The sequence below is a fragment of the Heloderma suspectum genome, chromosome 6, assembly GCF_057233095.1.
Source record: "Heloderma suspectum isolate Gila_16-S chromosome 6, 16-S_ref, whole genome shotgun sequence".
In the NCBI taxonomy this organism is placed as follows: Eukaryota; Metazoa; Chordata; class Lepidosauria; order Squamata; family Helodermatidae; genus Heloderma; species Heloderma suspectum.
Window position 1 is genome coordinate 26,248,876 of NC_139463.1, and position 27,349 is coordinate 26,276,224.

The following is a 27,349-nucleotide window of genomic DNA, read 5'->3' on the forward strand; positions in this document are numbered from 1 at the left end:
TCCTGCTGTGATTGTTGTCTCCCCCTCCCCCCCAATATCTCTTACCAGGAAGAGAAAGGCTGGCTGTAGTCTAGAGAACCCCCAAGCAGCTCAGACAAATTAAAGGTACGGCAGCACATGGGTTGGATGGCTGATTGGCAGGCTCTAGAGCTAATTGCCACTGAACACAGGCCAGACACAGGCAACTCTTGCATGGCTTGGGGTTGTCAGTCAAACATGCAGAGCTGTGTTCTTGCTGGCAAAGGAGTGGAGCGGTGCAACTGAGCATGCTCCAATCTACCTGCATTGCAGTGGCTTAGAGTGTCCTCTATTAACCCAGCTGTATGGTAATCCCATCATGCCATCCAGGACACTTATTAGCACAGCGGCAGAGTGAGAGGAGGAACATTTTGCTTTGAATACTGGGGGTGGGGGCTGAGCAAGAACAGGGGTACACATGAGAGAGAGAAAGGGGGGAATCAGTATCCATGATGATATACCAAAATATAACTGAAGCACAAATGTGCTGATTTTTATATATAAAAAACTAAGCTTCTTCCTTGGGCAGCAAAGAAGAGGAGTTGGGGGGTAGGGGCAAACAATTGCAATCAGAGCAGAAATGAGAGCTCTGGAAAGCCTCATGGAAACCCAGTGCCAATGCGATCGTCCTATTGGCAGGCATGAATGTAGTTTTTGATGTCGGGAGTATCAGAGGGCCATTACAGCTTATTTTCAAGCACAGGGGTTAATCATCATGTTGTGGAAAGTGCATAACACTGAACGTTTGAAAGGCTGCACAACTCTCTATTTAGTTCCTGATGAAATTTGTCAGGAAGATGATACTGCAGCCGAGGGAGAGATGGGAAGCAGGACTATTCCATCACTCTGCAGAGATACCAGGTCCCTTGGGCTCCTCCCTCCCTCAGCTGGCACCTAGCAGCAGCGGGATGGATGGATGAATGGATGGAAAGCAGAGCCTCTCTATCAGCTCTGCTAAAAACTCAATTCTATGTGTCTCCTCTCCCTGAACTATTTCCATTGCAGCTACGCATTAAAAGAACTGTTTTGTAACTTTAAGAACTAGTGCCTAAATTTGCTTACTTTCCTCCTCTAACCTCATCTCTTCCCCCCACCCCCAGCTTCAGGTTTCTCAGGGCCCTTTGAGCAAGACACCTTCAATGGGCCCCCTCCCTCATTGAGCCTACTTTCTCTCCTCCCTTGTCACCAGCTGCTTTTGCTCCTCCTCCTCCTCCTCCTAATTCCTACCACTTGCTTGCTTGACAGGCAGAGAGCCAGTGAGCATGTAGACAGTCTGCTGCTCCTCCTTCTCACCACCACCGTTCTGTGAGCCAGAGCTGGGTAAACAAGCAGGTTGCAAAGGTGAAGAGAAGGAGCAACTCCAGGGGGCTTTTGTCAGTGGGCCCCTGCTGGAGTGTGGTCCCTTGGCAGGTGCTGACCACACCTGCGCTTGAGGTTGGTCCTGGCAGCCACTGCCTTGGTTACTACTGACTTCATAGAAGTCACTCCGGGAACCTTTACAGCTGAAAAGTGGGGCAAAAATACTTCACTAAATAATACTGTCAAGCTTAGCAACACTACCACAAGCAAATCAGACTACCTGAATGGCCATTAGCATGTTACATCATGTACTTTTTCCCAACATGGGTACTGATTTCCGTCTTTGTAAAAGAGAATAGAAAACAGAAAATTTCAATGGTAACTTAACTTAATAAAGAAATTGTCATGCTGTGTTGCTAATCGGGGCTGGGTGCTTCACCAGTAGCCTTTGTAGTGGGTGTACGTACATAGCAGCTGCTGCTCGAACACAGAACTGGCTGGCACCAAGCAGCAATTGCAGCCAGTTCCCCCTGACACAAGCAACAGTTCCTAAAATAAAGGTAAAAGGGGCTGCAGATGCAAGCAGGAATGTGGAGGAAGTGTGACCAAAAAAGGAGGAGGCACACATAGTTCTATGGCAGGGGCAGGGAAGCGGCAGGAAAGGGTCACACATTCAACTAGAACAAGTCTCCATGGAAACATGCTGTGGAAGTTCACACATTCAAAGGGAGACAGCTGCTTAACACAGGGAGGTGAAGCGACAGGACAGCTGAGATGATGCCTTAAGGTGAACGGCCCCTATTGTGCCTACGCTCTGGGCAACCGATAAACAGTCATATACAAAGCTAAACACAGCAAGAACCTCATTAGGAACATCTGAAGATACACAAAACACTGGGAATATTAATGCAGAAAGATACTAAACATAACAGAGTAAAAAATAATAATAATAATCCGAGCAACCATAGGATGTATAAAGGGGTGGGCAACTTCAGGAAGTACAGAGCCATTTTTGCACCCCCACTATGGGACACCAATACCCAGCACCATTTTTTTAAAATATATTTTTAATGGTGTCCAGAGCAGCCACAGAGTGCCAAAGGGGTCAAAATTAGCTTGTATGCAAGCTAATTTTGACCCTTTGGGTGCTCCATAGTAGCTTAAAAAAGGGTCAAAATGGCTGGTCTGAATGACCTTTTTTTTCTTTCTTTTTTTACCAATTGGGGGAGCGTAGCAGGGGTGGCATGCAGCCTGCAGGCCATCTGTTGCCCACCCCTGATGTATAAGGAAGCCAGCCTAGACACTGCAGAATCAGAACCCTAGATCTTTCAAACACCTAGTAAGTGCTGAACTTCCCAATTTTTCCAGGGTTCACTTGGCTCCCAACCCAGTTTATGATTTGCAGGGAGCTCTATAATAATATTTGCAGTTCAAGTCAACTCTGGTCCAAAGGTTGCTGCCAACACCTTGCCTGAACTATCTTCTTCAGTATATAGTGTTGGCTCTGGATTTGGGGAGTCTTTTGAGCAAGACGCTTTTAGTGGGGACCCTCTCCCATAGCAGCCCACCTTGCTACGATCAGTGCTACCTATTTGTTTGCCCTTTCTATCTAGGCCTAATTTGTACCACTGCCTAGCAAGAGAGGTCAAGTTTTTACAAACAATTCTACACAAACAGGACTGATAAATGGAACATTGTCTTTGCTCAACTCATCAGTTCCAAGACCTGACCTGGAAGAGAAATATCCTCATGCACAAACAGCCCCAACCACACAACATCTTGTGGCCCACTCTCAAGGAAACTGGCATGGAATAAATTCCTATCATTACAGAAATGTATTTCCTACAAGGGTGGCCATGTGTCCTTCTTTACAGAGGACAGACTCTATTTAAAGGGCTATCAGAAGACAGTCCTCTATTTCAAGGTGTCCTCTATATGAAGGGCTTTCATCATAAGAGAGAGCAGGATCCTTAAAGTTGCCCATCAACAGTAAACACAGGATAGCAATCTGAGCAAGCACACAGGTTACTTGGCCATAGTCTTCTCCACTAGGGTGAGATAGCCTTTCTATTTAAGTTATAGTAACTATTTCCACATTTGCATCTATACACACATAAATCAGCATATGGAAATTGTCCTCTTTTTTGGTGATGCTGGGTGGCTACCCTATTTCCTACAAAGATATATCATCATCATCATCAACCATTTTTTTTATCCCATCTTTCCTCTAGAGAACTCAGGGCATGGTATAAATTCCGCCATCCCTTTAACCTCACAAGAAGCCTGTGAAGTAGGATATTTATTTGATTTTTACCGCATCTTTCTACCAAGAAAAATGGCACTCAAGATGACATACAACCATAAACCCAAAAGACAAAGGCTTGCTTGAATAAAAAGGTATTTGCCTGCTGGCAGAAGGACAGCAGAGAGGGAGTAAACCTAGCCTCCCTCAGCAGGGAGTTCCACAGCCTGGGAACTGCCACCAAGAAGGCCCTCTCTTGCATCACCACCAAATACACCTCTGACAGGCCTCTCCTAAGGATCTTAGGACCCAGGCTAACTCATATGGGAGAAGGGATCTTTCAGGTAGCCTGGCCCCAAGCTGTATAGGCCCTTATAGGTCATAACCAGCACTTTGAATTCTGCCCAGAAACAGACCAGTAGCCAGTGAAGCTGTTGTAACAAAGGAGTCAAGCGCTCCCTGTAATCAGCCCCAGCAATAGTCTGGCCACAGCATTCTGGACCAGCTGAAGTTTCTGAACAGTTTTCAAAGGCAGCCCTATGTACAGCATGTTACAGTAGTCCAGGGAAACAGGGACTGGCACAAAGTCACCCAGTAAGCTTTGTGGATGAGCAAAGATTTGAAGTCAGGCCTCCTCGATCTAACACTCTAACTGCTATACTACCTTAAAACATACATACATCCCCCCCCTTAGTGCTATAATATCTGGCAAATGTGTGTGCATTTATTTTGCTGCATGTACACATGGTGAGAACCAGCAATTGGGTGTTCTTGGTGCTGGCATCTAGACTGTGGAACTCCCTCCTCAGGGACAGTCATCTGGCTTTTTAGGTGGCAAGTTAAAAAGTTTTTTGTAGTGCTTTTGGGATGGTGGATTAGCAGCTCACCTCTTTGCTTTGCTTACTAGTTTTAATGTTGTTCTGTGCTCTAACTGTATAGAGATCATAGGAAGCTGACTTATATCATGTCAGACTATTTGTTCATCTAGTTCAGGACTACTCAGACTAGCAGCAGCTCACCAGTGTCCCAGTCAGAGGACTTGAACATACGTAACAACCCATCAGTTAAACAACTGATGGGTTGTTATGCCTGAGCAGGGACAAGCCAGTGCACTGCCTACAGTGCACCCACCCCATAATCCAAGATCAGCTCCTTTGTAGGCTGTGGAGTGTGTTGTACGAATCTGGCCCACTGAGTTGCTTAGGGGCTAAGCAACCCAGCAATTAACCCAACAACAAACCATGGGACAACCCAGAAGTCTGGGTTAACACATCATGCTCCACAACCTACAAAGGAGCGTGGGGTAAAAGCAGAAAAGGTAGGTGTGCTCTGTCCCCGGCCATGCATGACAATCCATCAGTTTTTTAACCGATGGGTTGTCGTTATGTGCGAACCAGGTCAGTGTGTCTTCCTAACCCTGCTATTTGATCTTCTTTAACTGGAGATGCCAGGGATTGAACCTGGGACATCCAGAAATCAAAGCATGTGCTTCACCACTGAGCTATGCCCCCTCCCCTAATATTAGGAAGCTGCTTTATGCTGAACCAGACCACTAGTCCATCTAATCCAGTACTGTGTACTGTGACCGATAGTGGCTTTCTTGAGTCTCAGATAGGTCTTTCCCATCGCCTGCTACCTGATCCTTTTAACTGGGTTTGGAACAGTCTGCATGCAAAGCTCTATTACTGAGCTAAAGTTCTCTCTGTGTGCTGGTTTTAATATAGCTGTTTTTCTTTTGATGCAAGCCGCCTTGTAAATAATTTGATGGGAAGGCGGGATATAAGTACTTTACATATCTAAATAAATGAATAGCTTCCTGCTGATTCAAAACAGCCATTTATCCATTTATCACACATTATAGTATACACAGGATGTACATACAGTTCTCCTACATGGAAGTGATATCTATATAAGAAAATCATCTGTAGTGAATCAGCCAATCAAGTCACACCCTACCGTTGTGCAGAGACAGCACCTTCTGTAAAGTCATGATTTCTTTTTAATCTCTAGAAAGTACAAGGTTCTACTTTGTCTTTAATGGAATGGTACAATTCTGCCTCTCAGGCAATTTTCCTTTTAAAGTAGTTTAAGTTCTCTAGTTACTCAGCATGTCAACAGGGAGTTAATTAGAACAGTTATGGTTTTTTTTAAAATGTGCCAATACATTCATGTTTAAGGACATGCTGATGAACTCTATGGAAGGAGATCAATCAGCTTGGATTCAATGGAGAAACAGGATGAAACGAACTTAAGCTTGAAAAAATGAGAAAACAAGGGAATCAAAAACTGACAAATTCACCCATCCCTAGTTAACACTTCTAGTAAAAATATACAGACAGTGTGAGACGTAGATCAGGATATGCTTAACTCTCTCTCTCTCTCTCTCTCTCTCTCTCATTGATTGATTCTCAAATCAACAGAACTATAATGTGTTTAACTTTGGGTGGGTTGTGTCCTTGGTTTGGACTAGCATGAATTTAACAGAGAAATCAAAGTATTTCCAAGGTGCAAATGTAACTTAACAACAGAAAAGCAAATGATACCCCCACCCCACCCCAGACAGCTCAAAGAACTTTTGTGATAATGAGAACAGAAATATAGAAATATGTATATATTTATTTTTATAAAATAAAAATACAGGATGGTAGTAGCAGCCCATCCCTTGAGCTCCATTTTTGTCTCACTGGTAGCTAGCTATTTAACCCAGGCCCCAGTGCTGCCTTCAATATGGTGCCTTCAAAGGCAGGGTTCTATCTCCCCCGTGTCTTAAATGTCAAAGAGAAGATCTCCTCAATATTCAGAGAAAGGAAACCACTTCAACTCAAAGATTAGATCAAGTGTGCCTGGAGCCTCACACTACCTTTGTTATTGCTACCTTTGTTATTGGGCAGTGATATGATTTTCTTCCTGCTTTGAGTATTGCTTGGCCATTTACTGTGGAAAAATCTTGAAAATTACAATGCAACTTACAGCTAACTTCTGAATTTGCACAGCTTGCAGGTAAAAATCTGTCAACCTAGAATTGACAGATTTATAAATATCTTAAAATACCCAAAATAAAATCTGAACTGTTAGTAACGGAAAAGCTGACACATCACGTTAAAGTTCTATGACAAGAAGAAGAGAGGGAGAAAATTAAGGCACTTGTTTAGAAATCTGATGGAGTTTGGGGAAGGTTAAAAGAAGCTTGAGAAAGTAAACAAAGGATTGGCAAAAGAGAAATCAGGATAACATTATTTTGTTAAACGTTATGGCTTCTGCATTTGTAAATAACACAAAATTGTTAATTTCAAAACAGGCACTAGGAGTCCGTGGGATAGCTCTCAAATGTTGAAGATGGCAAACATTTGCAGGGTAGATAACATCTAATTATTTATTAGATTCATATTCCAGTTTTCAACCATCAGATTCTCGAAGTAGCTGACGTTTCAAAACACAATTTTAACGTCTTCTAATCCCTCCCCAACAACTTATAACTATCAATTAAAGAAAAAACACACCATTATCCTCTCTGCTCCAAAGGAGAGTTCCTAAAGATAGCTGCATGTTCCCCAGAGGTCAGTGCCCTTAGGTTAGGCATCATCCTTTGGCAAATACTTAAAGGCTGCTGTCCTATCCTGTCCCCTGGGGCTACAGAGTTCTTTAGTGTTCCAAGAACCAAGGCAAAGTACAGTTCTGCTTCAAATGTGCTTTGCAGGGAAGCAGATTTAGGTCAAACAGTAGGAGAAACTTCCTAAGGGAGCCAGTGTGATGTAGTGGCACGAGTGTTGGACTGGGAGCCAGGAGATCCAGGTTCTAGTCCGCACTCGGCCATGGAAGCTCACTGGGTGACTTTGGGCCAGTCACAGTCTCTCAGCCCAACCTACCTCACAGGGTTGTTGTTGTGAGGATAAAATGCAGAGGAGGAGAATAATGTAAGCTGCCTTGGGTTCCTTGCAAGAGGAAAAAAGGTGGGATAGAAATGCAATCAATCAATCAATCGATCAATCAATCAATGTGAGAACTGTTCAGCAGTGGAACAGACTGCCTCAGGAGGTGGTGGGTTTTCCTTTGCTGGAGGTATTTAAGCAGAGGCTAGGCAGCCCTTGTCAGGGTTGTTGTAGCTGCATTCTGCACTGCAGAACCAGCACTAAACAGGGAGTTGGGCCAGATTATCTCAAAGGTCCCTTCTAACACTGTGATTCTATGTTGGTACATACGGGATGGCAGTTGCCTGGGTAAGCCAGCAGGCCCCAAATCCCAGTGACCTGGTGGAGGCACAGGGTGAAGGAGCACCCCTCCACTCCGCATCTTGATCGGGGAGGCTTTGGTGCATGTGGGCTTTCCCTAGGACACAGCAGAGCCGAACAACATTACAGGGTGTGGTCCCACAGGGTGGTCCCACTGACATCATTCGGTTCGCAGGGGAGTCAGGGCAGTAATTCATCCCCCAACCCTCCTGAACTTCCCCACTCCTGTATAAGTCAAGGATGGGTAACCTTTTTAATGTTGAGGGCCACATTCCCTCACGGCTAGTCTCTTAGAGGGCTGCATACCAAGGACAGGCAGGGCTGAAGCCCAAGGGGGTGGGGCTACCCCATTATCTCTGTCTGCCACCCCATTTCCTCTCTAGGTCTCTCTCCCATTCTCTTTCTCTCTACCCCCCCCCCGCCCCCGCATTTCATCCCTGATTAAAATTGCCTCTGTCCATGCTGCAATTAAGCTTGTGTTTTTTTTAAGGGGGCTATTTTTCTAAGCCTAATTCACACATGGGAGGGAAGTGGGGGGGGGGGAATTGCAGAACCTCCCCTTCTCTCCCCAGCTGCCATCCTGTTGAAAACCCCCTCTGCTGCAATTTGTATGGGGGGGGGGGAACGACACAATTTAGTGGTTCTCCATCCATGCTATAGGTTATACATTTGTAATAGTTACACAAAATCACCTTGATTTTTACCAGATTATTAAAACCTGATAGCCCAGATAGCAGAATAACTGAAAGTTTCCTCCTAAGGGTTCTACAGATATGACAGTAAGAGAGATTTTTCACTGCCTGTGAGCCACATTTACACAGATGTTGATTCACAGGTAATTTAAAGTAACAGCTAGCTAAATATTGAGGCAGTGTTTGAAACCTGAGGACAGTAAAGGCCCTTTGTAATGAACATAATGTCAGGTCATGAAAATAACTCCCTCAAATTATGTGACTCTTTCATATAAGAGTACTAAGAAAAAAGGAGACAACTGAGTTATGAGTCATGTCCTATTGTGCAGCTGAGTCCCATAATTTGATCTTAATTCCTACTTTGGCCCATGTTAAATCCATACTCCTTAGGATCAATCTAGAAGTAACAGTGGTGGACCCAACCCAGATCCTGCTGAATCTATATAAAGTGGGGAGCAGGGGCACTGATTGGAAGTGCATTATGGGCAGGGAAGTGCTGAAGCCTCCCCGTCCCCACCAGTTTTCACCCAGTTTTTGTGTGAAAACACTGCATTTCACCCATTTTTTTACATGGGAGGGATTGCTATTGGCTCTGGAATTCCATCGGACAATCATGAGAAAAGCAAACTGGGGGGAGTGGGGAAATGGTGGAGTTCAGAAAAGAATACAGTTAGCAAAAGAAAGCCCAGTATACAACAACAATCTTCAGTCATGCTTTTTCCAGCTGTCCATATATGCACTGCAGCATTTAAGGTCCACAAGAAAGGGATTTCAGGAATGCAAAATACAGGGAATTGCTCCTTGTGTTCACAGCATTGTCAATCAGTGCAGTAACTGGATGAAAGTACACCACCATTAGCCCTTAGGACAGGGGTGCAGAACATTTTCAGCCTGAGGGTCAAATTCAATTTTGGAGAAGCTCTTGAGGGCCACATTCCAGTGATGAGCAGTCCCAAAACAAATGAGGCAGGGCCAAAACAAAAATACTAGCATATTTTAGCTTAAAGCTCTTACTGCCAGTAAATAAGCCCCTACGAGAGGCATTTCAATCTTTTAGAATGGGAGAAAAACACACACATAAAAGCTGGGAAACCACCAAACTATCAGTGGTCAAAGGAAACGGGGTGGGGCCAGAGGAAGGGGGTGGGGCATTCTGGGGAATCCCAGAGGGCCAAATTTGGCCCCTGGGCCTGAGGTTCTGCACCTCTGCCTTAGGCATTGATTGGAAAAGGGAGATGAGGACTGGGCCTGCTTAAGAAGCTGCCTTATATCAATCAGGTCATACTATTTTTCCATCTATTCCCATATTGTATGTATGTATGTATGTATGTATTTATTTCATTTCTATACCGCCCAATAGCCGAAGCTCTCTGGACGGTTCACAAAAATTAAAACCAAACAACACATAATAAAACAATTTAAAATATATAGAACATTAAAACCACAATATAACAATACAACCACAATAAAACCTAGCAGCAGTGCAGGAGTTTAAAATACAGATTTAAAACAGCAAAGATAAAAATTTAGAAAGCTAAAATGCTAAAATGCCTGGGAAAATAAAAAGGTCTTCACCTGGCGCCGAAAGGAATACAATGTAGGCGCCAGGCGAACCTCACTAGGGAGCTCATTCCAGAGCCAGGGTGCCACAGCAGAAAAAGCCCTCCTCCTAGCAGCCACCCGCCTCACTTCCTTTGGCAGGGGCTCACGGAGAAGGGCCGCTGATGATGATCTTAAGGTCCGGGCAGGCACATATGGGAGGAGGCGATCCTTCAGGTAACCTGGCCCCAAGCTGTTAAGGGCTTTGAATGTTAACACCACAACTTTGAATCGGGCCCGGAAATGGACTGGCAGCCAGTGCAGCGGGAAAAGTACTGGCGTAATATGAGCTCGCAGGCCAGTCCCTGTTAACAATCTTGCTGCCCTATTTTAGACCAGCTGAAGTTTCCGGACCGTTTTCAAAGGCAGCCCCACGTATAACGCATTGCAGTAATCCAGACGAGAAGTTATCAGAGCATGGATAACTGTAGCTAGGCTATCTCTGTCCAGATAAGGGCGTAGTTGGTATACCAGCCTAAGCTGATAAAAAGTGCTCCGTGCCACTGAGTTCACCTGTGCCTCAAGTGACGGTTCCGGATCAAAGAGCACCCCCAAACTCTGTCTACTCTGTATTGTCTACTCTGACGAGCAGCGGCTGTCCCATCACCTGCTACATGAGGTTCTTTTAACTGTAGATACTGGGAATTGCCCCTGGGACTTCTGCATGCAAAGCATGTGCTCTACCACTGAGCTATGGTCCCTGCCCAAAAAGTCCACTAATGCATGCCAATAACAGGATGGAGGATCATAGAATCATAGGGTTGGAAGGGGCCTACAAGACCATTGAGTCCAACCCCATGCTCAGTGCAGGAAGCCTGATTCCCAGGCGGTCTCCTATCCAAGGACTAACCAGGGCTGACCCTGCTTAGCTTCTGCGATCAGACAAGATCCAAAGGGAAGATCACAGTTTCCAAAGCCTCATTTCCACATCCATAGAGAAACCAGCATCACACTGAGAACCTAGTTTCAAGTACAAGAGCTGCTGCAGTCTCAAGTGTGTATGCTTAGAAAGCATACCAAAATCAATAGGATTTGCTTCCAAGTGAACATAGTTAATATCAAGCTGTATGTTGGAGGAACATTACCTTCTGATGTTCTCTTTCTTTTTTAAGTATTTTAGGGTGTTATCCTATGCTTGCTTAGACAGAAAGAAGTCCTACAATTCCCAGCATGCCCCAACCAGCATGGCTGGCTGAAAGAAAGCTGGGAGTTGTAGGACTGTTTTCTATCCAAACATGCATAGGATTGTACCCTTAATTTACTAGATATAGGGACTGTCTTGCAAATTCTGAAGAGTTACCATTATTTTTGAGTTCACAGTTGGCAAATCATTTCCGCTGTGAATCCTCTTTCTAATAAGAGTAGTAGCTGTCAATATAACTCCTATACTGGTTAGCCTATCTTCCCTATATCTAGCAAATTCAACAAAATCTGTAAATGTAAGTGGTTTATAAATAATAAATCATCTGATTACATAGGTTGGTATATAGATAGTCTACAACAGGGGTGGGCAACCTTTAGGCTTGTGGGATCTACTTTGCTTTTTACTAGAACCCCAAAATCTAACCAAAGCCAGGTACAAAATTGTGGTATGCCAGGTAGGGAGTGGGAGAAGGCATACATTTAGGATTAGAATTAAGGAACAGGGTGCTTCTATGCCCAGGAAAAAAAAAATAATACTAAAACTGAGCTCACAGTCCATTCACACACAAATCCATTCCTGGTTCTCAACCCTGCAAGCTTTCTTTGTTTCAACAACCTAATTTAGCGGACCACACACACACACACACACACACCTAGTCTTTCTATTGTTGCTACTGTAAGCAACTGGGAGTCAGAAAACCCTGGCTGATCTACTACAATTCACTCAGCGATCTACCAGTAGATCCCAATCTACCTTCTGCCCACCCCGATATACAAAATGTGCTTTGCGGATCAAAAGCAGAAGTAGGACAGCATCTGAACATTTTTTTTAAGCAGTGCAAACATATAATTGAAAAAGGAACACAGAATTCCAATCCAGTCTTACATAAAGTATTATAATTTCATCACCGGCTTATGACCAAGATCTTAACATTCACATGGAAAAAAAATGCTTCCCTGTTTTGCAATAAGGTATTTTGAAACACAGAGTTTGAAAGCAAAAACAAACAAAACGTAAGTGTTAATTTTAGACTTTTTTTATCCAATTTGAGCCACCTGAAGCTTTATTCCCCTGTTCTCAGCATTTTTAAAGCACTCTGTATGTCAACACCAGCTGCAATTGTCAGCACTCAGCATTTTAGAGGGGGCGGGGCAGAGAAGACCAGTGGATAATCAAGAGACATCTGTAAAACAACAGACAGCATTGCAGGCTTCAGGTTATTACTGAAGGTCCTTGGGCAAGACACCTGCAACGGGCCCCCTCCCTTGGTGAGTCTACCTTCTCACCAACAGTGTCACCTGCTGCTATTGCTCCTCTCATCCTCTTTCTCATTATTACCACTTGCTTGCTTGCTAGGCAGAGAGCCAATTAGCGAGTAGGCAGTGGCATCAACTGCTCCTCTTCCTCACCACCACCATTGTCTGGGCCAGAGCAAGAGGCAAGTGAATAAGCAAGCTGCAATGGTGATGAGGAGGAACAAGTCCAGGGGGCTCTCATTAGTGGGCCCCTGCTGGAGCGAGGGCCCTTGTCACGTGCCCAACGATAGCTACCCTTGACACCAGCCCTGTCAGAGCATAGGTAAGCCCCACTAAGTGCAGCGGGGTTTACTCCCCAAGTAAGTGTGCACAGGATTACAGGCTATAACCTAGTGGAACATACGTTTGAGTAAACATACACAGGGGTCATATTGCATGTTACTTAACCAGTATAACCTCATACCTTACTTACTCCACACTAATTAATCTGCAAATACATCTTAAGGAAATACATCTTAAGCCTTACTCACTATCACCAAAGTGTATTAGAATCCCCACTTCATTCATAAGCACATACTGGAAATGGTAGAAAAGGTAGACCCTTTCACAACCTTGTCCAAGTATGAGAAGGTAGTTACAAAAGTGTAAAGGAATAACTAAACCCTGTTGTCATCTCAAGTATGCATCTACAGAAATTCAACGGCAAGGAAACAAATGGATTAGCTGGGAAATAATCCAGACAACTAAGGGTGCAATCCTATGCACACCTTTTTGGGAATAAGCCCCACTGAACTCAATAGAGCTTACATTTGAGTAAATATTCATAGGATTGTGTTGAAAATTTAAAAAAAAACTATCCATACTCACCCTTTCAGCATGTCTAGTAAATACAGGAGAGGTCCCACTCTAACAGATACCCTTTCATTCACTGCACTACTGTGCTATAATTCAGTTGTGACAGATCTTATTCAGCAGGATTATTTCTTGTAGTTTTATCCTGATTTTCAGCTAAGCATTGGCTCCCAAAGAGGCTCATATCAATTAAAACACAATAAAATGTCTGCTGGAGGATGTGGGTTCTGCAGGAGGATGGGGATGAAGCTGGAGCTGCATCCAGGCATGACAGAGGAGATGGCAGGGAGCTACAAGCATTAATCTGTTGCACTAGATTTTCCTATGTATACAAATACCCATTTTTATTTAAAGTGTTATTAGTTTTGCTATACACAAACAAAAAGCGATCCAGGGGGCATCCAGAAAATTGCAGGCCAGTTAGCTGCATAGAGAAGGACAAGCCTTGCTGAAGAAGAATCAGCATGGCTTCCACAAAGGTTAAGTCCTGTCTCACTCACCTTTTAAAGTTCTTTGAGAATCAGCAAACATGTAGGAACATAAGAACAAAAGAAGAGCCATGCTGGATCAGACCAAGGGTCCATCTAGTCCAGCATTCTATTCACACTGTGGCCAACCAGCTGTTGACTAGGAACCCACAAGCAGGGCATGAGTGCAACAGCACCCTCCCATCCATGTTCCCCAGCTACTGGTGTACATAGGCTCACTGCCTCTGGTACTAGGGGTAGCACATAGCCATCAAGACTAGTAGCCATTGATAGCCTTTTCCTCCAGGAATTTGTCTAACCCCCTTTTAAAGCCATCCAAACTGGTGGCCATCACTACTTCCTGTGGTAGCAAATTCCATAGTTTAACTATGCGCTGTGTGAAGAAGTACGTCCTTTTATCTGTCCTGAATCTCCCACCAATTAGCTTCATAGTATGACCCACGGTTCTAGTATTTGGGGAGAGGGGGAAAAAAGTCTCCCTATCCACATTCTCCACACCATGCATAATTTTGTAGACCTCTATCATGTCTCCCCTTACCCTCCTTTTTTCCAAGCTAAACAATCCCAGCTGTTGTAACCTTCTCTCATAGGGGAGGTGCTCCAGCCTCTTGATCATTTTAGTTGCCCTGTTCTGCACCTTTTCCAGCTCTACAATATCTTTTTTTAGGTGTGGTGACCAGCACTGTACACAGTATTCCAAGTGTGGTTGCACCATAGATTTGTATAGGGGAAGTATGATGTTCCCAATCCCTTTTCTAATTATGCCTAACATGAAGCTTGCCTTTTTTACAGCGGCTGCACACTGGGTTGACATCTTCATTGAGCTGTCCACCACAACCCCAAGATCTCTTTCTTGGTCAGTTACCACTAGCTCAGATCCCATCACGCTTGAAGTTGGAATTTTTTGCCCCAACGTGCATCACTTTACACTTGTTTACATTGGCTAAGTAGGGTCAGCCCTGGTTAGTACTTGGATGGGAGACCGCCTGGGAATCAGGCTTCTTGCATTGAGCAGGGGGTTGGACTCAATGGTCTTGTAGGCCCCTTCCAACCCTACGATTCTATGTCTATGTCAACTGAAACTGCATTTGCCATTTAGATGCCCATTCTCACAATTTGGAGAGATCCTTTTGGAGCTCTTCACAATCCCTTTTTGTTTTAACCACCCTAAATAATTTGGTATCATCTGCAAACTTGGCCACTTCACTGCTCACTCCTAATTCCAAATCATTTATGAACAGGTTGAAAAGCACTGGTCCTAATAAAGATCCCTTTGGGATGCCATTATTTACTTCCCTCCACTGGGAGAATTTACCATTTATTCCTACTCTCTGCTTTGTTCTTTAACCAGTTACTGATCCATAAGAGGACCTGTCCTCTTATTCCATGACTGTTAAGTTTGCTCAGGAGTCTTTGGGGAGGGACTTTGTCAAAGCCTTTCGGAAGTCCAAGTAAACAATGTCTACCAGATCACCCCTGTCTACATGTTTACTGACACTCTCAAAGAACTCTAAAAGGTTAGTGAGACAGGACTTACTTTTATGGAAGCCATGTTGATTCTTTTTCAGCAGGGCTTGTCCTTCTATATGTTTACTAATTTTATCTTTAATAATGCCTTCAACCACTTTAACCAGAACAGACGTTAAGCTAACTGGTCTGTAATTTCCCGGATCCCCCTTGATTTTGAAAATTGGTGTTACATTGGCCATCTTCCAGTCCTCTGGTATACAGGCTGACCTTAGGGGCATGTCGCATATTTTGGTTAGAAGATCAGCAATTTCGTATTTGAGTTCTTTAAAACCTTTAGGATGGATAACATCTGGGCCAGGCGATTCATTAACTTTCAATTTGTCAGTAAGGTTGAGAACTTCATCTTTTGTCACCACTATTTGCCTCAGTTCCTCAGACTCCCTTCCTGAAAAAATCAGTCCAATTCATGAGCAAACCTGGCAGTTATAGAGTAAGAGAAGAGGTCCATCGATAAATGGTTAAAGAACAGAAAGGAAATGGACCATTTTCAGGATGGAGGGATATAAACAGTAGAATTCCCCCAGGCCCTTGGGACTAGTGCTTTTAAACTTTTTCATAGATTATCAGGTGCTAGGAGTGAGCGATGATATGTCCTAGTAACAGTCTTCTATTTTTAAAAAAAGTCTCTATGGAGTAAATGTAAATTGCAATTTTTGAAGGTTTTATACACAGCCAAATCTGAAAGAGATTCTCACATAGCAATCCTATGTATGTTTATTCAGAAGGAAATCCCACAGTGTTCAATAGTGCTTACTCCCTGGAAAATGTGCATAGGACTGCAGCCTCACGAAACTACTAAAAAACAGAATTCTAAATACAAAGAGTCCTTCCAGATGGCAACCAAAAAAGCAGGAGGTATGTATAGTGTAATCCTAAACTAGCACTATAGCAGTGCTAACCCTGCTCAGCAGTAATAGCACTTTCCCTAGTCCCCACAGCTGAAAGGAGCAGCAAGGAAAGAGGGAGGAAAGATAAGACGGCCACAGAGCCACGATCATGGTTGCAATGGGGGAGAAATTTGTTCAGTTCACTTCCTAATTCCACACTTTCAAACCACTTTGCAAACTGAAACTCAGTTATCCTTCAAAATTTCCACTTCTCTAAATTTTGCAACGGATTTCTCCAATTACAAAATGCATACAAAAATGTGTATATTAGGGGAAAGTGTACACAAAAGTTCATACAGATTTTCATGTGCATTTTTTAAAATCTCAAAGTTCAGGATGAAAATAACATTAAAAATGCATTATATTAGGAAAGTTGCTTGCAAAAAAGTGTGTATTTTGCAAAAGGACATTCTCCTGTGTTGCCCCCAAATTATGGAATGTGCCCCCTATAACTGCCCCCCACCCACTCTTTTGGCTTTTAGAAAGGGTACGACAGGGTATAAAGGCTCATCTTTTTAATTTAGCCTTTTAAAATGTGTAGTTTTACTGTTTTTGTTTTTATTGTTTTATTAAGATTTTATTGTTTTAAGGTTTTATTGTTTTACATTATAGTATACCAACTTGGTGGCTTTTTAGCAAGTAAGGCAGTACATAAATGTTAATCAAAAATAAATTAGGCAAAAATGTGTACAAAAATGCATTTAGGAGAAACGTGCACAAACCTCTATATGAATTTCTATGCAAACTTTTTTTAAATGAATGAACTTTTTAAAAAATCATCTAAGTTTGGGACGAACCAAACTTAAGATTGGAAAAATGAGATACTGAGAGAAACCAAAATTGACAGATCCATCCATTCCTAGTTCATAGTAGCTCTCCTTCCTCTCTAGTTCCCCACCTACTCTTGACCAATGTCATTATGCTACAGATAGGTTTTCTCCACCACTTACTTTCTGTGTTTCGCTCACCCTCTAAGCTTCTGGCTACCTCTACTTTGTTGGGAAAAAGGAAGGCAAAGATGACACAGAGATGATGTTTGCAAAGTGGATACCTACAAAAAATGAAACCCCACTCTGAAGAGTAGGAGGATTTTAAAAAAAAGTGCATGAGTGCAGACCACTACTATTTTTTAAAACTTTGGTGAAATGGACATGAATTCCACACCCCACAGGTACACTCACCTCTGCAGGGACTAAGGGCCTGTGCAAATGACAAGCCTATTAAGTTTCATCAGGCTACAGAAAACAGGAGATGATGATGAGGATGATAGTGGCAGCAGTCCACAGAGTGGATTTTGCTGGGATTATACATCATCATCAACCAAATCACAGTCTTCTGCATTAGGTGAAACAATAGTGCAAGAATTAGTTCACCTCTGCAAAGATTGTGCATTCACCAGAAAAATGGTCAAATGAGAGTTTTATTACAAAAACTTCAGTATCAAACTAATACTAAAATTGAGTCCTGTATTTTTCATGGCTGACTGATCAGATCTAGCTTGTGGAGAGAGAAGGAGAGGGAGACTGAACCCTAAATAAAATCTGGGTAAGAACTGTTCCAGATTCTAGAACAGCTAGGGAAAAATGGACTTTTAAACATTACAGTGAATAGTGTTAATAATGGAGAAAACAACTAGTATGGATGGGGCTAGAGCTCCTGCTTCAAGCCTTGGAGGATGCTCATTTCTCAGTGAGCTGGTATGCTTTTACGTGACCATAACGCCTCAATAAATAGGATAAATGTGAAAGAGTGGATCAACAACAAAAATCCCATGAAGTTCTGTATTTCTTTGTACTTCTTGTATCTTCATAAAAAAAACAGATTCAGGATTGTTTGATGACATCATTTCCCCCAAAAAACATTTTTGTGGCTAACCATCACTGTATATTGGTTCTTAGAAGAGGCTGGGGCAGCCATGGGATTTATCATATGGCTGCCGCCCCAGTCTCCTCCCCTGGAAACGCCCTCTTTTCCTTGTCTCCATGCTCCATTTTCCAAGCACTGAGAGGTGGTCTGCATGGTTCTCTCCTCACCAGCTTTGAGGGGGGGGGGAGTGCAATTTCCTGGCTCTGAGGTCAGAGCCAGGAAATTGGACCCAGGAAACCAAACAATCCTATGTCCTGTCCCGTCCCCAGACGCTGTTTGGTGGGCATAGGATTGACTGAGCCTTGTATCACGTTTTTCTAGTGTTCAGAACAGGATCAATAACTTGCTAATTGGCCCGTAATTCCTTGCTGTTTTGATGCTTTTGCTGCAACGTCATGCTTCCAAAATACACCACATTCTGCTGCTAAGCGGTACCAGTGAACTAAATCAACTCTGTTAAAAAAAATTCAGGCTTAAGTTTCAAATGAAGAAATGAAAAGGAAAAAAAGAGAGTGGGGACCCAAACCTGGAAAAGATCCAGAAGTGATTTAAATGGATTCTTTCTGTGCTGGAAATATATCTTATAGTGATAGCAATGACAATTTAGCTTGTGCAATAGAAGGCCAAGACATGATTTGGATTGTAACAGAGATTTTTCACGGTCACAATTATTTGATTCAAAAACAAATGAAAGGCCAGTGGGTCGAAACTGAACTTAGGCAAATGTGAAGTACATACAAGGAATACATTTTTAAGAGGTTATTCTACCATTGGAACAACAGCCAAAGAAAACAGCAGCCTTTTATTTAGAAAACCTGCTTTTCTTATGTTAAGTCTGAAAGTAGCATTATGTCAATACCTTTGTTGGAACCAATTAATATGTCACAGGGTCATGACATAGCTTTGAGGTTCCCCACATCTCTTCCTCAGGCTGGATGTTGAGCAAAACAACAAGGCGGGTTGGGGTGGAAAAAACTGAGAGAAAAGCCCCAAAGCATGCAACTTCCAACGGTCTTAAAATGGAATGTTTGGGTCTGTCTCCAGTAATGGTTGGTTTTTATATTTTTGAAATGGAGAAGGCACTGTTGTTTCTTAGTCCCAGCAGGTCTTGGTGGAAACTGAAATATATTTGACACAATCAAGTCTGTATAATTGCTCCTGTACTGTAACTTAAGATTTCTACAATTTGGTGGCAGGGTTGTTGTTGTTCAGTCGTTCAGTCGTGTCCGACTCTTCGTGACCCCATGGACCATAGCACGCCAGGCCTTCCTGTCCTGCGCTCTCTCCCGGAGCGTGCTCAAGTTCATATTCATTGCATCGGTGGCAGGGTGGGTGGGGTCTAATATATCCTGCTTTATCCCCACCCCACTTCATTGCATTGTTTAACACCCGACCTGAAGAAGAGCCATAGAACCTGAAAGTGGGGGTGGAGGGCTGTTAACCTTTCCCTTCTGCATGGTTTCTCCAATCTAAATCCACCTCCAAGCTGTTATTAGTGTCACAGGGGAAATCGTACAGGTACCATCATGTTTTCCCCTGTGGAGCTAATACCAACTTTGAGAAGGGGACTGAATGGCATCAAGGGGAAAGGATTAACTCAATCCATCCACCCCCACCCTGGCAATGCCATTTCCCTATTTTAAAAATAGCTGCATGAGGATGCTAATTACTTTAAAAGAAAGAGGGCAATCTTGATCAGGGAAGTCCCATATAGTATTTAGGTTGGCCATGACACACCAAAATTTAACAGATGAACTTTTTCCTGATAACATGGGTAAGGCAAGCTTTTGTTGTGGAGAGGTGAGTGCACAGTAAACAAAGAGAACAAGATCCACAAAATGGCAGGACACCGATGGCGGGGAAACAGTAGCCTTATTGGTGTTCATGCCTTTTTCATTTTTGTTTGTTACACAAGCACATCCAAGTGCTACAGCAGGATGGAGGGAACATTCAGTTCCCAACTTAGAAAAACTGTATTCTGGCTTGCGTGTAGAGCCTCCATCAATACAGGAGATTCTCCTCTACAGACAGTTGCCCTCCAAGAGTAGAAGGTGACGAACACAATGATGGAATGCCTGAATAGGGCTTAAGAAGGAAGAGTTATAAACCTCATTGCTGGTGATGACATGGGCACCATCCAGCAGGTGCCTGCAATATTTACACAGCTATATTCCACACCGCATTTGCTTACCCTAGGTTTCAAAGGACACTGCCTTATGCCCAGTCAGATCATTTGTGCATTCTAGCTCTGTCTACATAGAGCGGCAGCAGCTCTTTAGCTTTTCAGAGAGGAGTCTTCACCAACCTTACTTGCGAGATGCCAAGGATTGGACCAGGGACTTTTTGCCTGCAAGGCAAGCAGTCCACCACTAAGCTATAGTCCTTCCCAAAAGAACTTCATCAAAGGAAGATGCCCAGATCCCACACAACTATGCATTTAGTAGACAAAGACATGATGGTTGGGAAATGTCCTACCAGTGCACACAAAGAATAAGGAACACAATAAGAAACAATCTGTGCAAAGTTCATTCTAAATCTATCATGACATAGAACCTGTGAACGAAACTGAAAATCATCTCTCCTATGTGTTTTGGCCACAGACGTTTCTTATTTACATTAGCTATGGTAAACATAAAAGCAAGGAATGTAGTTCATAAGAATTAAATTCAAACAGTTATCTCATTAGCCATTTCTCTTTCTTTCTTTCTTTCTTCTGCATAAAGTATATTTCAAACACCTCTAGGACATTCACTCACAGCACCACAATTAGCCCCTACTGAATGAGGCTCAGAACTTGAAGAGGAAAAACTGTGGATTACTGCATAAATAAAATAATCTAAGAAATCTACTAAGTTGAGGTATCACAAATTATAACCTTTACTTTAAGCCTTTCTAACATAAAGATTACAAAGCTGTTAATTTCCATCGTTCAGTTTTCCTATTCCTAAACTTATTATTTAGAAATTCCTTCACTTCTTTCATTTCATTCAATTTGATTTATTTTCATCCTGCCTTTTGGTCACAAAGCAGTTTACAGGATTAAAATCAGTAAGGCAATTAAAACATATATAAAATGCAGTCATCATGAAAACTAAACAGTATGAAACAGCAGCAGATAAAACTAAATCCGAAACAGCAGGTTAAAACCTGTACATAGCAAATGGCAGAAAAACTCAAAAAGCAAAGGTTCACTGAAACAGAACAAATTCTCAATAATCATCTAAATACTAAAAAAATGGGGGGGGGATCTGGCAGATCTCAGAGGAGGGGTATTCCAAATTTAGTTTGTGGTTTTTTATAACTGTATTTAAAATTCTATAGTTTATTGTCTTCAGATGGCTTACCCTGAAATGTGGAGTATAAATACATTAAACAAACAATACTGGTGCTACCACTGAAAAGATCCTGCCATGGGTATCCACCAATCTGATCTCTAATGACAAGACAAGGAACGAGAAAAAACTTCATGTTCTACCTTCAAGCCAAATGTCTCCCCCTCAACTTCAAACAGTAGTACCATTCTTTCCTCACCCACCCACCCCCAGGACTCCCACTACTGAACTCAGGTTCCATACAGGTGTTGGTTACTTAACTGATTTGTTCATTAAAAAAACAAGTATTTATTTTATTATATGCCACCTCTCAGGGCAGAAATGCCTTCACATGTTGTTTCGCAGAAATAACATAGAAATCCCATGAAATGCACACATAAAATATTAAAATTTTAAAAGCAGCACAAAACAACTCAAATCCTGACCAGAAATCCACAACAGGGTTTTTAGGGTTTCCCTGGCAGGGCTCCTAACATGGGCGTACTACAGGGTTTCTCTTGGAGCAAGGGTGGGCAACTTTAGGAGGTCTGGGGGATGTTCCCCCCCCCCAGAATCCCTCCCACGTGGGTCACAGTCTGCCAGGTGACCCCCCAAAATGAACTTTAAAAAAATAGAAACAATGGCTTTTGGAGCACTATGGAATGACAAAAGGTCAACTCTAGCTTGAAAAGAAGCTAGATTTGTCCTTTTTGGTACTCTAGTGCTCTGGATGGCATATTTTCTGTAAAAAAAATTGTTTTATCTTTTTTCAGAATGTGGGGGGTCTTAGGGAGGTGGGGCACACTGGGGGGTGACGGCATCACATGTGGCCTGCGGGTCACATATTGTCCTGCCATAAGTACTTGTTGTGTGAATCGCATAGCATGTAGCTGAGGGTTTTCTTTCGATTTACTCCAGTGTAAGCACTCACAGCCCTAATTCACTCTGGGATGGACTCTGGGACAGAGGATTAAACCTTTTTCTCCCACCACCATTTCTGCCCCCACAATCCCCCTCCCACGGGGGAGGTTGCCAAAAAAAAAAAAATCTCCATTGGCATCAACAGAAGCTTTTTTCGTTTTATTAACCCTCCCCACATGCGGGGGTGGGGGAACTGGAAGAAAGACCAGTGGGGGTGAAGTCTTAATCCTCTCCCAGAGCATGTTACACATATTTACACTAGAGTAAATAAAAAGATAACCCTGAGCTACACACTATGCAATTAATGTAAAATGTACTTTGGCTTCTAGTCTCAAGGGAGTTCTGTACTCATGGGGAAAGTGCACAGTTAATTTACTATGCCTGAATACAACACACCTGCCTTGATCCAGTGTGAGAAAATGACAGAAACAGAACACAATGACAGGTTTGGCCTTGTTTTTCAAATTCCCCCCTGATCCTGAGCAGGCCTGTGTGGATTTCACTGTCAGTACCATCATCCCACTCCAGCTTATGTGCATTAACACTACTTGACTCCAATACCTTATCTGCATCCTATTATAGCTATTCTCTACTCTGGCCATAATGCCCTTCCTTAAATGCTACTTACAAACACTCTATGCCTCATTGACTTAACCCCTGCCAGTTTCTGTGGTCTCACAGTTTAGCCCAATAATAAACTTGAGCTCCTTTTAAATGCTTCAGTCTTGTCACTTTCTAATCAGCTCCTCACTAAACTCAGTAATCTCAGTTGCAATCTCTCTCCTGCATCTAAACCCCACTAATCTAATTAGCAATTTAGTAACCATACCTACATTCTGCCTCCAATTTATCTTCAAGCCATTGACCTGAAAAACTAAGGCAAGTCTCCCTGAGCAATTGACAGGTGGGACCTCTAACAAAAGGTTGCAGCACAGTGCTTCCTGTTTAGGATTCCAGCAATTCCATTCTACTCCTTCCTCCTGCCCCCCAAGTTTTCCATCTGCCCATCCCCGCTAGCCTCTATCCCAGTCATTCAGTATTCTGTTGCCACCAAGTGCACTCAGTCCTCATTGAAGTGTTTTGAGGTTCTCCCCTTAGTTTTTTCTCCAAAAGGTTTTTTTTGTACTTCTCCAATCAAGTTTGCTGATATCTCACTCTTGTGGATGTTCAGTGCTGTTTTGACTATGTAAGGCTTAAGCAATGGCACTCACAGCCTATAGCCTTTGATGGGCCTATCTTATGCATTTGTATAAACCATGGGTAGGGAACATGGTGCCCGTGGGCACCAGTGCCCTGCTGGACACTTGCCCCACCCCTCCTAATTTTTACTTTTAAAAAACTTCTTACTTGCAGCAGCTAGGATTGCTTCAAAGCAAAGTGAGGCCTCTAGCTGCTCCCATCTTCTTTTCCCATGAATACCTGTGGCCTACACACAGGGCTCAGAGACATTGTTCAGAAATGAACATGGTGGTGGCAGGCCAATGCTTTCATCTGCAGCATGCCCACTTTGTGGTGGTGCCCAGGACAGTTTCTCAAGTTGCCAAAGGTGCCCATTGGTCCAAAAAGGTTGCCTACCTTTGATCTAAGCTAGTGGCCATCACAACATCTTGCAGCAGTGAACTGCATAAGTTAATTATGAATTGTGTGAAGAAATTTATTTTCTCTATCCTGTATTTACTGCCAATCCATTCCATTGGATGACTCAAGTTCTAATGTTATGGAAGAGGGAGAAAAAGTTCTCATTACCCACTTTCTCTACCCCATGCACCACTGTATGAACCTCTATCATGTCTCCAGTTTGCTGACAAAAAAGGGATAGAACTATCCTGATCATGTAGCTCCACCTATATCACGTGACAGAATTGTATAAAACAGAGGTGTCCGTAGAATTATAGGCAGATTAATATGGTGCAATATCAATTGAGAAGCCCATGGAACCTCTTCTAGACCATGGGTGGCTTATGTTATTTAGTGAAGGAAATGCTTTTTGTTCTCATTGTTGCAGAAAAACTCTGAATATTTTTCAAAGATTTGGAAGCAGATTAACCAGAAACATACAAACCATCCCAGGGAAACTAACTAGAACTCCCTAAATCCCTAGCAGTTTCTTAATACTTAAAGATCACAGCTTTTCTCCTAAACTCTTTTCTTAGCCTCTCCCTATGTTAATAATGTAAAACCTCTAACAGTTTAAAAATGTCAGATGTGGTGCTGTGTGTGACCAGGTATTTTTCCTTTTGTTTTACTCAACAAAAAGGATGCAACGAACAGAATGAAAAAGAGATCTGGCCAGATGTAGTACAGGGAGACATGAAGAGCACAAATTTTGATTGTATTGTAAAAGAAGATTGAGAAGTCTACGGAAAACAAATAAAGGCCACATAACGCAGTTACAATTCACCAGAAGCAGCAAAATTCTATGCAAGTGATTGACTATGGTGAGAAAAAAATGATGGCAGGCAGCCACAACATGAACCCACAAAAACTGAGGCCAGTAGTAATGTATTCTTTGCTGCACATGGAGCTGCCTTTGAAGACAGTCCAGAAACTTCAGCTGGTGCAGAATGTGGCCTCCTGAGTGTTGATGGGAGCAAGGTGATCAGATCATATATCGCCTATACTGCACCAGTTTCTTTCTGAGCCCAATATAAATTCCTGGTTTGACCTTTAAAGCCTTAAATGGTTTGGAACTAAATTACATGAAGGACTGCTTTCACCCTTATCAGCCTGCTCATACTTTAAGATCAGTAAAAAGAAGCCCTTCTCACTTGCTCACCTGCGAGGGTGAGTACATGAGAAAGGGCCTTTTCCACAGTGGTCCCACACCTCTAGAACAAGTTGCCATCAGAGGTCCACTGGGCTCTATCACTGCGGGCTTTTAAGAAAGCCCTGAAGACTTACTTTTTTACACCAGCCTTCTCCTGATTATGTTTTATCAGACTTGATTATAGCCACAGTTGTGTTGCGGGTTCTGCCTTATACTAGTGCTTCTTGTTTTGAGGAGTGTTTGCTGCTTTTTATCACCTCATCAATTTTTTTATTATGAATTTTATTATATGCTTTCTATTGCTGTATGCCACCTTGCAAGGGCTCGTCCCCTGAAAGGTGGCCTATAAATATTTTAAATAATAAATAAATGTTCTGTATTGCTCAATGTACTACTCTGAATGTAGTTGCTAAACTAGTAATGTAGTAGGTTGGATCCAGGATCTGTCTTCCCTTGACAGAAAGGCTCCACTCGCAGAAGGTGCCTCTGCCTGATTTTAGGGGATCCCCTCTCTTGCATCTCAGCTCACCCCATTCAGCAGGAACCCCTGACCCTCTGTTTAGCATTTTCAGGGTGCTGGAAAGACTGCCCATCTGGAGGAGGGGTGGGGAAATCTGCTTCTGCTAGCCCAGTTGCACATGCCTACATTTGGATGCAACCCTCATAGGATTGTGGTGTTAAATTACATTGTGACTGCTACGCTAAGAATCCTCCTTCAGTACAATTTATTATCTCTGAACACCATTTGCCTAATAAAAAAGTCATTGTTACAGTTACATCAGATCCATAGTCATGACCTTATAATAATTTTGCCAGAAACAGAGAATCAATTCTCATATGAAGTCACACACAGAGGTTTCATATGTATATGAAAATATATGAATGAAATGGATTTGGAACTGGCTAAGCAAGCATGTATTTTGGTCCTCATACAGAAGTATGGATCTCTGTGTTTCAAAAATTAATGGGAGAATTGGACTCTATACAGTACACATCATTTTGAAAAGCCAAGAATGTACTGAGGTTCCAGGAGTGGATTGGTACAGCCCTAAGTGCAAGTGAATGCTTTCACACTTTGGGGATAGCAAACATGAAGCCCAACCCTATCCATGTTTACTTGAAAATAAGTCCTATTAATGGGACTTCCTCCCACATAAGGGTTTGTAAAACTGCAGCCTTAAGCTCTCAGGCTAACACCAATTATGTCGTGGCAGCAGGGTACAGCACATGCTCTGCATCCAGAACGTTATAGGTTTAACCTCCAGCATCTCCAGGTAGGGGTGGGAAAGGCCTTTACCTGAAATCCTGGAAATCTGCTACAATGCCAGTCAGTGTACACAATTCTGAGCTAGACTGAGTAGCAAGTCTGACTCAGTACAACACAGCTTCCTATGTTCTTGAAACTAATCATGAGATTTGGCTTGCCCAAGTGTGAGCAAACACACAGCTCTTCCATTGCAAGATTGTTCTCTGTGAGCAAAATGTGCACACGATCTAAACCCACCACATCAACAGCCTAATTTCTGCATCCAAAAATGAATCCTATAAATTTACTTACTTTGACTTAGTGCCAAAATCTGCACAAATTGGCCACACATATAGAAACTCATTAATCATACTGGCTTGTCAGAAAAGTAACTATCATTCCCATCTTGAACAACCAAATTAATAGTAAGGCTATGCCTAGGTTCTCATGTCCAACCTTCTTTTTAAACAGCATGTATAACAGCTCACAGCTCACTGGGAGGTAGTTCACTGTTGCTTAAGAGACTTTCTCAAATTAGTTCTTCATGGCTTAATGAGTCCCATCCTCACTTACTGCCCAGCAATACTATCACAAGGCCTGGGTTAATCACTTGCAGCACCACTGCTTCAGCAAACTCCATTTCCTTCATTTTGTCTTCATTATTCCCATAGATATTCCCTTCCACATATAAATTTCCATCACCAACCTGTTCGTTCCAGTCTATAAAGTATAAATATTCCATCCTTTGAGCTCATCATAAATTTCAAGACTCAAGGGCAAAAGCGATATTTGGGAAATGGCAAAAACTCTCCTACCCTTCTGACTACAATGAGGAAAAATTCCAAGCTAGTTTAAAAAAAATCAATGAAGGAGAGAACTTTTATTCATTAGAACTTTTCTACAGTCCGCTCACCCCCCTTTTGACTGGCAGTGATTACTGCACTCACTATCTATAGCAGCCTTGTGTCTTTTCCAATAAATCTCCTACCTATTATCTCATGA

General features: G+C 42.6%; 1 protein-coding gene across 4 annotated transcripts in view; it reads right to left on the reverse strand.

The window, feature by feature from the left end:
• CAMK2B (calcium/calmodulin dependent protein kinase II beta) overlaps nt 1-27,349 on the reverse strand; it is a 231,134-nt gene that overhangs the window by 156,833 nt on the left and 46,952 nt on the right. The gene's annotated exons all lie outside the window — the stretch shown is intronic.